General features: G+C 37.5%; 1 pseudogene; it reads right to left on the reverse strand.

Moving 5' to 3' along the window:
• Nucleotides 1-749: 749 nt before the first annotated feature.
• Nucleotides 750-1363, reverse strand: LOC138174059 (chromobox protein homolog 3 pseudogene; annotated as a pseudogene).
• Between the last annotated feature and the right edge of the window lie 12934 nt (nucleotides 1364-14297).

The raw sequence follows: 14297 nt of genomic DNA on the forward strand, positions 1-14297 counted from the left end.
CAGCAAGGTTGCAAAGTGCCTACAAAATCATTCTGTTCAAAAACAGTGTTTGGAAAAGTGAAGGCAGCGCTTTTTCTGCCAGTCAGGAGGAAAAGGGTCTTCAGCTCTCCAGAACTGAGCAATAATGGGAAATGGTTGCTGGCTGTAACCTTTCAATGGATTTATCTCTAGGTGTAAAATGTACCTTATATTAGTAAGTTGGGTTACAAGTGAATGTCAAATTTCTACATGGACACATTATTGTCTTGGACAGCTAATCTTAGGCATACATGGGGTCTAAACATTTTTTAGGATTCAGAGTAGGGACTACAGAAGATATTAATCAGTATTTATAAAAGTTTTTCCCTACTGTGGAAGAAGTTAATAAATCCATAGTATCAAATGCTCTCTTCTGTGATAAATGTTAAGTAAAAGCAGAAAACTTGTATTTACTTGTTCAGTTACCAGTGCTGTTGATGCAAAATAAAAACCAGTCCAAAAAAAAAAAAACCAAACAGAACAAAACCAAAAACCTACTTTAAAACCTACCCAACTCAGTTCTCAGTGATCACACTGCTCACAAATCAAAGAATGGAATCGCTATCCAGATTTTGTTTTATATATATATATATAACAAAATCTGGATAGAGATATATATTAATATATATTATTTATATATTACATATAATTCTATATAATATAATAAAATTATATATAATTCACTCATAATACATATAATATATATATATATTAAAAAGCAACATAAATTATTATTGTGCTTCATTTTCAGTACAGGAGTGGCAGGTCATTCATTCCTCCTAAAAGGCCATGACTATCTGAGGACATTTCATATTTGCTTCTTTGGCCAGTACCAAGTTGGCCTCATCAGAATCTTAACACTTCATGAGAAACATCAGCTCTCCATCGCTGTCAGTAGCACCACTGTGATTCACTGTGGTTCAAGGCCCAGCTCAAAGCCTTGAGGCTTGTCAGCCGACTCATGCTTCTTCTTTGACTTGCAGTCATCAGACTCGCTGTCCAAGAGAGACTTCCTCTTGGCTCCATCCTTCTCTTTCCCAGTCTTCTGAGAATTCAGAAACTCTGGACAATCCAAGTTTTCCTCTAGCTCCCATGTGTTGTCTGCATCAGTGAACCCCTTCCACTTCAGAAAGTTCTCCATCTTCCCATTCATCATGCGTCAGTCCAGCACCTTCTCCACCACAAACACCTTGGGCTCCGCCTCCTCCACTTTCTTACTCTTGCCATTCTGTTTCTTTCCCATCTTTTGCAATGTAGTTTTATTGGAGGCCATTTTTTTATTGCAGACTTGAAGAGCTTTTATTCACCGCTGCTCTGGGTCCAGGCCACTGCTGATATTGCCACTGGCTTGCATGCAGGCCAGTGAGCACTGCCGGAGGCCACCTCAGCTGCTGCTGCTGCCTCCAAGCGAGCTAGCTGGCAAGACAAGCCCTGGGGGAAGGGGAGATGTGCGGGGCTGGGTAGAGCTGGGCTGAGTTCAGCCACTGCCTCTGCTGTTGCTGTTGCTGTTGCTGCTGGGTCTACAGTAACTTTAAATGGATTTTCTCCTTCTATCTCTTGTTGTTGGATTTCATTAGAAATATATAGGAATGCCGAGGATTTATGAGGGTTTATTTTATATTCTGCAACTTTGCTGAAATTATTTATTATCTCAAGTAGTTTTTCTTTTACTTGATTCTCTAGGATTCTCTAAGTATATCATCATATCATCTGCAAAGAGTGATAGCTTAGTTTCTTCTTTGCCTAATTTGATTCCTTCAATTTCTTTTTCTTCTCTTATTGCTACTGCTAACATTGCTAGTCTCAAATTAAATATGAGGGGTGACAGTAGACATTCTTGTTTCACCCCCAATTTTATTGGAAATTCTTCTATCTTATCCCCATTACATATAATACATGCTGATAGTTTTAAATAGATGCTACTTATTATTTTAAGGAAGGGTGCATTTATTCCTATATTTTCTAGTGTTTTTAATAGGAATGGGTGCTGTATTTTGTCAAAAGTTTTTTTCTGCATCTGTTGAGATAATCATATGGTTTCTATTAGTTTTGTTATTGATATAACCAATTATACTGATAGTTTTCCTAATATTGAACTAGTCTTGCATTTCTGGAATAAATCTTACCTGATCCAAGTGTATTATTCTTGTGATAAGTTTCTGTAGTCTTTTTGCTAGTATTTTATTTAAAATGTTTGCATCTATGTTCATGAAGGAAATTGGTCTATAATTTTCTTTCTTCATTTTGTCTCTTCCTGATTTAGGTATCAGTACCATATTTGTGTCATAAAAAGAATTTGGTAGGACTCCTTTTTTCTCCAATTTTCCCAAATAGTTTGTAAAGTATTGGAATCAATTATTCTTTAAATGTTTGATAGAATTCAGTCATAAATCCATCTGGCCCTGCAGATTTTTTCCCTAGAGAGTTAATTTATGGTTTATTCTTTTTCTGAGATGGGGTTATTTAAGTAATTTACTTCTTCAGTTAATCTGGACAACTTGTATTTTTGTAAATATTCATGCATTTCACTAAGATTGTCAAATTTATGGACATACAATTGGGCAAAATCATTCCTAATTATTGTCTTAATTTCCTCTTCATAGGAGGTATTTTCATCTCTTTCATTTTTGATGTTTGTTATTTGGTTTTCTTCTTTCTTTTTTATCATATTGAGTAAAGTGCTATCAATTTATTTTTTTTTCATAAAACCAGTTCTTAGTTTTATTTATTAATTCAATAATTTTCTTAATTTCAATTTAATTAATCTCTGCTTTGGTTTTCAGTATTCCTAATTCAGTATTTAATTGGGGATTTTCAATTAGTTCTTCTTCTAGCTTTTTTCAGTGCCTGCCCAATTTATTGATCTCTATTTTCTTTATTTTATTCATGTATGCATTCAGAGATATAAAACTTCCCCTAAGAACTGCTTTTACTGCATCCCACAAGCTTTGGTATGTTGTCTCATTATTGTCATTCTCTTGAATGAAGTTAATGATTGTTTCTATAATTTCTTGTTTGACCCACTCATTCTTTAGTATTAAATTATTTGCTTTCCAATTAGTTTTTAGTCTATCTTTCCATGGCCCTTTTTTCATATAATTTTTACTGCATCATGATCTGAGAAGGATGCATGTGATATTTCTGCCTTTCTGCACTGAATTGTGAGGTTTTTATGCCCTAGACATGGTCAATTTTTGTGTATGTGTCATGTACCACTGAGAAGAAAGTGTATACCTTTTTGTCCTCATTCAGTTTTCTCCAGAGGCCTATCATATCTACCTTCTCTAAAATTCTATTCACCTCTTTAACTTCTTTATTGTTTATTTTGAGGTTAGATTTATGAAGTTCAGAGAGGGAGAGATTGAGGTCCCCCACTAGTATAGTTTTGCTATCTATTTCTTCCTCACAGATAAAGTGTGGGGGAGGGGTGGTCTGATCACTTTAGGTTTCCACCTCTGTGCCCCTGGATTAGAGCTCAGGCAGGCTCAGCAACTGGTGGCTGGCGATGCTGGTGTCAGCAGATTCCCCTGTTTGTGCTAAGGCACACCTAGGCTTCTGGTGTTAGTGCTTGCTGGCTCTACTCCCCCTGGTTTCAGGATCTCCCGCTGCTCAGCCGAGAAAGGGCTTGTTGGGACACCTCCCACCCTTCACTTCAGGCTCAGCACAGTCTCAGTCACACCCTTCCTCTAGGACTCCCAGGCCAGCAGTTGGTTCTACTATTTCAGGAATTTACACTGGGGCAATAATCTCCGGGTTTTCAGGGTCAGAGTGGGGAATTAGAGCAGCTAGGGTTTACACCACCATGTTGGCTCCTGGAAGTTCAGGTAAATGATTTTTAAACATCCAGGCTGTGGGTTGATTGCCCCAGGCAGACCCTGGGCTTGTCTCTTACCAAGCTCCTACAGATTCTCTGTCCTGCAGTGAGAGGTCTACAAATTGCCCCTGCAGTGGATAGATTTGCTAGCCAGGTTCCCCACAGCCCTCCTCCTCCTTCTCTCCCTCCCTCCCTTCCACGCCCCCCCTCCCCCCCAGCCCATGAGCTCCACTCTCCTCTGCCTAGTCCCTTTCCTGGACTGGGAATCTGCCTTGCTCTGTCTCCCAATGGATTCTGTCACTCTAAAATCCATTCAGATTCACTTTTTACAGGTACTGACAAAATTCACAGAGGAGTTCAGGTATGTTCCTGCTTTCACTCGGCCATCTTGGCTTCCTCCATGATGGTTTTTAAGGTCCCTCATAATCTGACTCCAAACTACCTATTCAACCTTATCTCTTGCTACTCTATTTCAGGTACTCTCTGTTTCAGCCAAACCATACTTCCCTCACTTCTCTCCCTTACCTCTCCAGCTCAAACTGACCTTTATATCCACACATTTCCCATAACATTTTATCTTGACTTATTCACATTTAATCTCATTCTCCCTTATATTTATCATTTGTACATATACATTTCTCCCTTTTGGAGAAAAGAAATTCTGCATTACATTTATTTTTTACTTTTAGTGCTCAGTTCCCTGAACCAAAGAAGGACCTAATGTTTGTTGAATTGAGTTGATTTCATAGTTAAGTATGTCCTAGCAAACTTGACCAACATTGTCATTTTAAGCTATAATCCATGCCTGGGAACTTATTTAAACTGAAAGAAGCTTTTACTGTAGTTATGTAAATACTGGTTTATGGATTTGTTGATTTTTATTTTCTCATGCTTCAATTTGATCTTTAGCTAAAACATAAGTAGTGATTTTTTGCTATAAAATGTGATTTACTTTCATAAACTACATAAGAAAGTGAGAAAGAAACTAGGTTTGATTTAGTTCTGCCTTCCCTGTTTATTATCTGTATGACCTGGTCAAGTTTGTTAAATAACTGGAGCTGATTTATTGATTTATTCTCAGTTTCCTCATTTACCCTGCCTATTTCACTCACTGTTTTTTTGTGAGGATTAAATAAAACACTTTGTAATTCTAAAGTGACGGTTATTATTCCTCTTGCTATTCTCATTATTATTTTTTACTCTTGTCATATAAAATGGTCAGGCACTTTTAGCATTTACTTTATTTACAGCCTACTCTTAAATTTTTCCATTCCCAAACAACTAGGACCCAGACTAGTGTGTGAAAGGCAGCTAGGATTCCAGAAACTGTGTAGGCATTTGTGTTTCTTCTGTGAATGATTCCCTATAGTGGTAAGTATGGTTGGGACCTTAGAACCCTAAGGTTCATCCATGATGATGTAGGCAAAGTAGCATATGATTGATTTTATGGAGACAGGGACTGAGCCTGTGATTTCATTGTTATAAGAAATTCCCAGGACAGGAAATTCTCTATCTCAGTGCAAGTCAGCATCCTCTCTGCACCTGATAGTCTTAGAGAGTTTTTTGAGCAGAACTGTCAAACATGTGGGGCCACAACAGCTAGAACTACATTAAAATGTAATTGGGAAATATTTAACAAAATAAATAATAATGTAGTAGAATATAGATAATGTTAATATATGGCATTTCAGGTCGATCTGCAGTCACAGGAATCTTTACAGTTTAGGGGTCCCATTTCTATTTGAGTTTGACACCACCGGCCTTTGACACATTGAAAGGCTAAGCGATCTGCATAGGGTCACACAACCAGGATGCATCTGTGGTAAGCTTCAGACTTAGGTCTTGCTGGTTCCAAGACCAGTTTTCTACCCACTACCCCACATAACCTATCATGATCAGTTTCATAGCATGACAAAACCTTTGAGTTGCAAGCAACCTCTGATCTTATCAAATGCAACCCTTGCCCAATGTAGGAAACCCATTTAGAATATCTTTGACAAATGGTCAGACAATCTGTATTCGAAGACTTCTAGTGATCGAGAACTCTTTACTTATTGAGGCAGACCATTTATAGTTAGGATTTTTTTTCTTTTTATTGAGTAAAAATCTTCTTCCCTATAACTTCTGCCTATTGATATTAGTTTTGCCCTCTGGGGCCAGGAAGAAAAAGCCTTATAATCCCTCTTCAGATGTTTAAAGACATATATGTTCTAATTGTTCTCTTCCCCAAGTTAAATATAATCACTAATTTCAATTGATCCTCATAAGACATGGTGTCTAATCCTTTCATAATCTGAATGCCACTTGTGTCAGAAGTTCATGTTTCATTCTTGCTTTACAGATGGGGAGAAGAGACTAAGGTTTGCAGGTAGCATGTATGAAAGCACATCTAATAAGTGGCAGAGCTGGGCCTGAGATCCAAGTCTTTTCCTCCCAAGGCCAATTGTTTTTCTATTCCATGATGATTCTGCTTCTGACTGATTCTGTAGTTATCTCAAGGACAGCCTTGAAACACCAAAACCTATTTCCAATTCTTTGAATAAATTCCTAGGAAATATGCTTGAGGGAGCCAGGATGGGCACAAAGGAGAATGTTACCCTAGGAAATTATTTTCCAGTGAGCACAGTGTGAGATGCAAAGTGTCTGGTTTCAGCAAACTGTTTCACAAAAGAATAATTATCCCTTTGCTTAATGGAGAGATAATATAATATGTGATCCAGACACCATGGAGCAGTGGATGCCTGATAAATATTAACTGTGGAACAGACAATGCTCTTTCTGCAGCCCTTCAGAAATCAAGTGGGGGTAATTCAGAGCAATTAGGGCGGACATAGTCTGCTCTATGCAAGATGGAAAAACACCCAGTGTGGGTTTGAGATGCAAAATGACTATGTGTCACATAAATAAATAAACAGCTCCCCTTCTTCCCTCCTTCCTCTGAATCAACAAGACCAATAGGCTCCCGTTCCCAAGGCTCTTTATAAACCATACTACAGCACATAAATATGAGCTACTGATAATTATAATTATTATGAAAATTCTTCCTATCTTTTCAATGGAATTCAGATAGAAAGAATTCAGGAATAACTCATCACACACGGTTATTATTCTTTTACATTGAAAGCAGACAAAATAATCACCTTTTTGTGGTAGAAAAATAGTAAGATATAGAGCTAGCTCTTGATTAGTACAAAAACTAGATTCCCTCCAGAAGAGGTTGTATTATATAAATTCATATGTCATGTTTCCATTGGGCTGGAAAAAATGATCACATTTTAACATAATTATGCTTTCAAATAGTGTGAAATAGAATACACATGACACCTTCAGGGGATTCATCATTCACACTCATTGATACTTAGCTCATCCTCTGTAGATTTGTAGAAAATATCCTCAATTCAACTACCTCCAGTAGCAGGCAGCAAGGAAGGAGATGGTATGTACCTCTTCCTGTTCCCACATGTTTTTTTATTTCTTCTACTGGATCTCAGTATTTGGAAAGCTTTTTATTTTGTGTAGCTTGCAGGTTATAAGCATTTGATGTGGAACATGGATAGAGGCTGGACTCATGAGTTCTTTGATATTGGGAACTAACTGATGAGGCACCTTTACAAGTGGGCACCTTTACTGTAATTTATAGTCAGAGAGTTACATAGAATATTGAGGGGTTAAGTGACTTGCCCCAGGTCACACAGACAGTTTGTGTTGGTGGTGAAACTGAATCCAGATCCCCTCAATTTCAAGACCAGTCTTTATCCATTATGCCATACTGCCTCACTTGTTTGTTATAGAGACATTGTTTTTGTTGTTCTCATTCTTACCTTATATAAAAGAGAATTCAGATAGAAAATAGAAGGAGAAATTGCAACCTTGATATTACTTCACACTTAATGTTTAGACTATTGTTGTAATGCATAAAAAGATTGCTTTTTGTAACTCAGTATTGGTGGTCGTGATGACTATGATGATGGCATAAGGAAAGGAAACTGGCTTGAAGGATAATTTAATAAGGTTCCAGAGAGAAAGGCAGAGCATCCAGCTTTCTTTAGTCTTTGTCTCTCTCTGAGAGACTCAAATAATTCCTCAAAGATTTCACAGTGGTCTCTTAAAGGAAGATTAGTTGAACAGAAACAGTAACAACCACATGCATTTCTGCATCGCTGTAACATTTGCAGAGCATTTCTATCAATGCTGCTATGGTGCGGGGAATGCAAGCATTATCACCATTTTACTACTGTGTAAGCTGTAGCTCCAAGAGGGGAGGTACCTTGCTCAGGGTCATATGGCTAATGAATTCAGAGATGAGACTTGAACACAATGGGTTTTCATTTAAAATATGTTAAATACTATTGTAGCATCCTCTCTGGGCTCATTCTCCCAAACTGAGCTGGACAAGTAAGTTCTTCTAGAGTACCTTGAATCCTTTTTCTTTCAGATTCTAGGAGTGGCTCTGAGACATAGGAGTTTCTACTACTATCTTTCATGATCCCCATCTAGTGTGCTTGATGATTGATATCAATTAACTAAATGACATCAATTAGCTTTTATAAGAGAATCTTTACTGAGAAGGCATAGCAACGAGTTACAGGATAATTACCTCCAGACTTGGGATTGGGGCGCATCATCCCCCTGCATACACAGGCAGTGAAAGTGGGCTTAAACTTAAGGTTTAGAAGTAGTGAGACATATTAGTGAACTCACATGACCAAGGGATACTTTGTGATTCTTGACCCTGGGAATCCTTTTATCTCTTCTAGAAGTCCCTACCAAGTAAGTACATAACAGGGCGAGCTGTCAGTCTGACTCTTCATAGGGTGTGGTGTCTCAGCTATAACTTAGTCTAGCTCCCCCAAGTTCCACATGTTGGGTTAGAGCCAGGCAAGGAATGTCAGCACATGTTTCAAAGACTGACCAATCTTATTATTGGCCTTATTGGCTCCCCATTATGTCATGAAGCACAAAATGGAACTTTTTGAAAATGGATAACTCTTTACTCTTCTAATTTTGTAATCATGTACATTTTTATAGACATAAAATATTGAAATCTTTCATCTTTGAGTCATTACACTAAAGTTAACTTTATATAAATCAGAACCTGATGTATAAGGACAGATGCTATTAAAGCAATTCCCTTTGGCATAGACTTCCCAGCTTACAAAGTGCTTTCTTAACAATAATCCTGTATGGTGGGTTGTGGAAGTATTTTTATTCTCATTTTATAGAAATTCAGGCTTATGAACTTAAAGGGATTTGCTCAAAATTACCTATTTGGATCTCAAATCAAGTTTTTTCTAACTTTGAGTGTAGGACTCATTGTGTGACACTTTTGGTAGCAATATTGATTCTAGATCATTTCCATCTTTCCTGTTCAAGGAGGAAGTGCGTCCTGGTGTGTGATCTTTTTTATGGGCATGGAAGACATTTTCTCAAGTAAATAAAGATGATTCAAATGATTTGTTCTATTCATCTATCACCTCTTCAACCTCTGGGAAATACTGACAGCTCTTAAGCTTCAGTATCTCCCTATTGCTCCTAGAATCAGATATAAGTCCCTCTATTCGACATTTAAACCCTTCACAATCTTGTTTTGGTTTGACTTTTCAGGGATATTTTATATTATTCCTCTTTACCTATACACCATCATAGTCAAACTGACTTTTCTGTTTCTCACCCAGGACATTTCCTCTCCTCTCTCCATGTCTTTGCATAGGTTGTGCTCCTTGCTTGGAATGCCCTCCCTCCTCACTTCTACCTTTTTGAATCCCTAATGTCCTTCAAAACTTAGCTAAAGTACTGTTTCATATATAAGGCTTTTTCTGATGCCCTCAGTTGCTAAAGCCTCAATCCCTAAAATTATCCTATATACAAATACACATATATAAAATAGGTATATATGTAATGGATATACTGCATATTATATACTATATGCAGTATTTCCATTCCTGTATCTATATATACTTAAATGTGTACATGTTGTTTCCCCCAATAGAATGGAAGACAGAGGCTATTTCAATTTTGTTTCTAGATTCTCAGTACTTAGCACAACATCTGGCACAAACTAGACACTCTTGTTAAATAAATGAATTTGATTGATTGATTTGACTTTGTCTCATCCTCCTTCTTTTACAATTTAACCCAAGATCCATCGTTCTTTTCTTCAAAATCTTTCTTGGATTTGTGTATTCTTGGACTCCTGATAGCCAATTGACCATTCATACTGCCAATTAATACCACATATGGTGACAAAATAGCCTTTCTAAAATATTATGCCCATTATATCACTTTTCTCTCGCTGCTATAGGATCAAGTCCCAGCTTCCCAACTTCTTCAGTAAGGATTTTGTGACCCTTCATTATGTAGGCCCAACTGATTTTTCCAGACTCATTTCCCATTACTTCCCCACACATTTCTTTTGAGCCATTCTATTTGCTTTCCTCAAAACATGCCACCCTAGTTCCCAGTTCTGTGCTTTTGCTCTGTCTTCCCCCAGTTCAACTTCAAATCTGCTTATCCATATCTTAGATATCAGAACTGTGATACAGTTATAGAAGAGCTTTTTTTTCAGTCAGGGTAATTAAGTTCACATTTTTGGCTCTACTATTACACTAAGCATGAGCAAGTCACTTCAACTCTGTGGGCTTCACTTTTTTTTCATCTGCACAATGATGTAGTTGGGTTAGATCTGGAAAGTCACTTCCAGCTTTAGAATCTATGACCCTATCATTCCAAGTTTTTCTTCCTCTATGAAGTTTTCTTTGACTACCTTGCTGATATCTCCCACTCTGTCCATTGCATAAAGTACTATTTTGTTTTCCATAGGATACCTTTTTATGTACTTATTACTTTCTACTTCATATCACAGTTAAACACAGGGGTGTGTTGGAGTCAGCTAAACTTGGAGAGGAACAATTGTTAAATTTTTATTGTGAGAATTTATATCCCAGAAATTGACAAATGCCATAAATCAGAGCTTGATCTGCTGTTTTGTTGATTGGTTTGACTTAAGAAAGTGATGGAGAAAATGTTAACAAAGCAGATTAAACTTATATGTGAGGTTTTGTGTGCTTTTTTTCTTGGAGAGCCAGTTGTTAGACATTTGCCAACATACCCTTGATTATGCATATACCTATGTTACTTGCTTTTTTTTGAAATGATCAGTTTGATTCTGGCTTTTTTACTGAACCTATTTATAATTGATTGATTTTGTCTTGTAACTGCCTAAATCATGATTCTTTGTCTCTGAGAGAAATTCAGTTATCCTGTAATGTTTAATTTAGAAATACAGTTCTTCCGTTATTCACTGTAATATTCTTGTTTTAAGTAAATGTTACCCTTAAAGAATGAAGGTGGACACCAGTCAGTCTTGTCTAGAATCTTTACACCAACAAGCTAGCCAAGGATTTGTTTTTCAAAGAAGTCTGGTTTGCTGTTTCTATCCTTGAAGATATAGTTGGACTTAACAATGAACATTTCTCAGTCACAGGAGGAGGGGAGGGGGTTATTGCTAGACCTCATTCCCAATTTCCATCAAATCATATTTTCTTCCATCTGTGATGCTAGCTTTCCTATTATCTATACTCCCTAAAAACTATGAAAGAGAGCAGTCTTCCGTATTCAGGGTTTTCGCTTTGCTGGAGAAGCTGAGATCCTATTTATTGGTAAATTCATGTTTTATTAATAAATTATACTCAGAATTTGCACCCCAATCTACCTTAATTTTAACTGTTACATTTTCTTAGACTAGAAACTCCTCCACGTCTGGGAGCATTTTATTTATTGTTATGTTTCCCCATAGGATCAGGCACAGAGCCTTAAACAAGTTGGCGTCTGTACAGAGAAAGGTAGACAGAATGGTTCAAGTCTTGAAACTTTTTCACATGAGAATTGGTTGAAGGAACTGGAGATGTGTAGCTTTGGGAAGATAAGACTTACAGGGTGAAAGATAGCATGATAACTATTATAAGTATTTGAATAAATGTCACAAGGAAGAGGTATTTGACTTGTTTATCTTGGCCCCAGATGGAAGAACTAGGAACAACAAATGGGAGTTATAATAAGATAGATTTTGGAACAATGAAAGGAAAAAATTGTAATAAATCAAGGCATTCTGTAACAGCGGTGATTGATTTGAGCATGAACCCTGCACCTTTCCAGTTGGGAAACATGCTCTGGTCTGTTGTTATGGAACAAGTGAAATCTGTGGCCCTTGATCTTTATGTGTCCCTGAGCCTGGTGTCTATGTCAAATATGATTGAAGATTAAACCATAAAGACATGTCTACTCTCTAAGCTATACAAAAGGAAGGGAGATAGCTTCTTTCCTTTTTTCAAGGTATCCTTTTTGAGATATCTCCTGCAGACTTGTAGTTGGAGGGGCAATACCATCTTTTGCTCTATCCCCTCCAACTGCAATGATGTCTGAGTGCACAGGGCAGTAAGAAGAGTGCTTGTCTAGGTGAGATTGCGATCCTTAAGTCCCAGGATGCTGCTTCTTTTCCTGGGCACAGGTGACTGAACACTGAACCTGGGATTGATGTTTCTAGCCTGGGAGGCTACTTTATGAATATAAGAGAGGGGATTCTTTATACCAGTGCTCCCCAGTGTTGTTTGCTTATCAGAAGGCAAATATAACACACACACACACACACACACACACACACATATAAAACAAATTGTCAGAGGAAAATATGAGAGCTGTCAGGAGGATGCCATAGCTAAAAGGGTTAATAAGAAAGCTGAATCCTCTGAATTGGCCTGTCAGGAGATCCAGACTTGTAGGTTCTAATCTGGAGCCTTTTTGTAAGAAAGGCAGTTTCCTGGGCTTTTGTTGATCCCTTGGTGTCTTAAGAGAAATTCTCTCCCACCTCGCTAGCCCAAGCAAGAGTTGGAATTGACTCCCAACAAAGAGGGAGTCTCAAAATGAAAATGGAGGCTATTTTTCCTCACACCCTCTTGGGATCAGGGCCATGAATAGACATCTCTGAACTGAGTTGGTTCTTGCTTCTAGTGGGTCATAACCTGATTAACTACCCCAAGACTTCTTGGAATAATTAGATCCCCTTCCTGCATATCACTTCACTCCAAATATGTGCTGGGAATCTCCATGGATTAGTTGGTCTATAAGTAGATCAACAGAAACAATTGTGGGTCATAGTCAGTCTTTCAAAAATCCACTAAAGTCTTCACTTTGACAGGTTCCAGAACTTTTGTGCTGTGATCCCTAAGAGTCTTCATTGAAATTTCACTTAACCCACATGATCAGGTCTCCACCTTCTCCCTCGGACTCCTGACATCTAATTGTTTGTCAAATACTATTGATTCTACCTCCTCATTATTTTTCACATCTTTCCTTAGCTTTCCATCTCTACTATTCCCAATCTTGTTCAGGTACTCATTCCTTCTCATTTGAACTCTTTTAATGTTCTCCCATTGTCTCTCTACTCCATTTTTTCCCACTTTAACCAACCTTATATTTCACTTCCAGATTAATTCCTCTAATGCATAAATCTGGTCATCTCATCCTGCTAAAAAATCTTCACTGAATTCCCTCTACCTATTGAAAAAAGTCCAAATTCTTTTGCCTAGAGGTCAGGACCCTCCAAAATATGATACTACTCTAATTTATCTGTCACATTTCCCATTCCTCTTCTTCACCTATTGTATTTCCAGCCAAACTCACTTTTCCCTGAATTTATCCAACACTGTTCTGTGTCATCCTATCCCATACCTGGAGTACCTTTCACCTCCACCAACCCCTCCTTCTTGAATTGAAATACTTCCCATCTTCCAAGGCCTGTCTCCAGTGCCACATAGGCCTGGCTCCCCTGCCACCTCCTTCAGGAAGTCTTCTTTCTCAAGTTGGAAGATACTCTTCCAATCTCAATATTTTCATAGCACATTGTGCTCCTCCCACATTACATTGTAAATTACAACTGTGTGTATTCTCATCTCTCTTACTATATTGTTTGCCTCTTGGACACAGGGACCAAGTCTTATAGGCTTTTGTATTTCCTCAGCTGAGTATAGTATCTTCTCAAGTGTAGGTGCGCAATAAATATTTTCCCAAATTGTTGAATCTATGGCTCATCTGGATACCTGAACTGCTTATTCCCAACTGATCTGTATAAATGTGGTTATTCTATAACTTGTATACTCACTAATGGAGAAGTCAGGAAGCTTGGATCCTTGGGCAGTGCCTGATTGCTACAGAATGTACAACCCTATAGATTCAACTATGTTTTTGTTGGCATCAGATACTCCATAGTTTTCATATTTTATTGACCATGTTCTTTATTGAAAGCTTTGTATCTACACATAAACTAGTACCAAGCATTTATGAAGAAAATATTTGTTATAATATGACAATAACAGGTTAATAACAAATGCTTCATATAAAGCCAACTAAACAAAAATAGTCTACATTTAAAAAAACAACCTTTTAGTTTTGTGAACTTGATCCATAAAAG

The sequence above is a fragment of the Petaurus breviceps genome, unplaced genomic scaffold (assembly GCF_028583685.1).
Source record: "Petaurus breviceps papuanus isolate PSGF00001 unplaced genomic scaffold, PetGlider_PUasm1.0 685, whole genome shotgun sequence".
Lineage (NCBI taxonomy): Eukaryota > Metazoa > Chordata > Mammalia > Diprotodontia > Petauridae > Petaurus > Petaurus breviceps.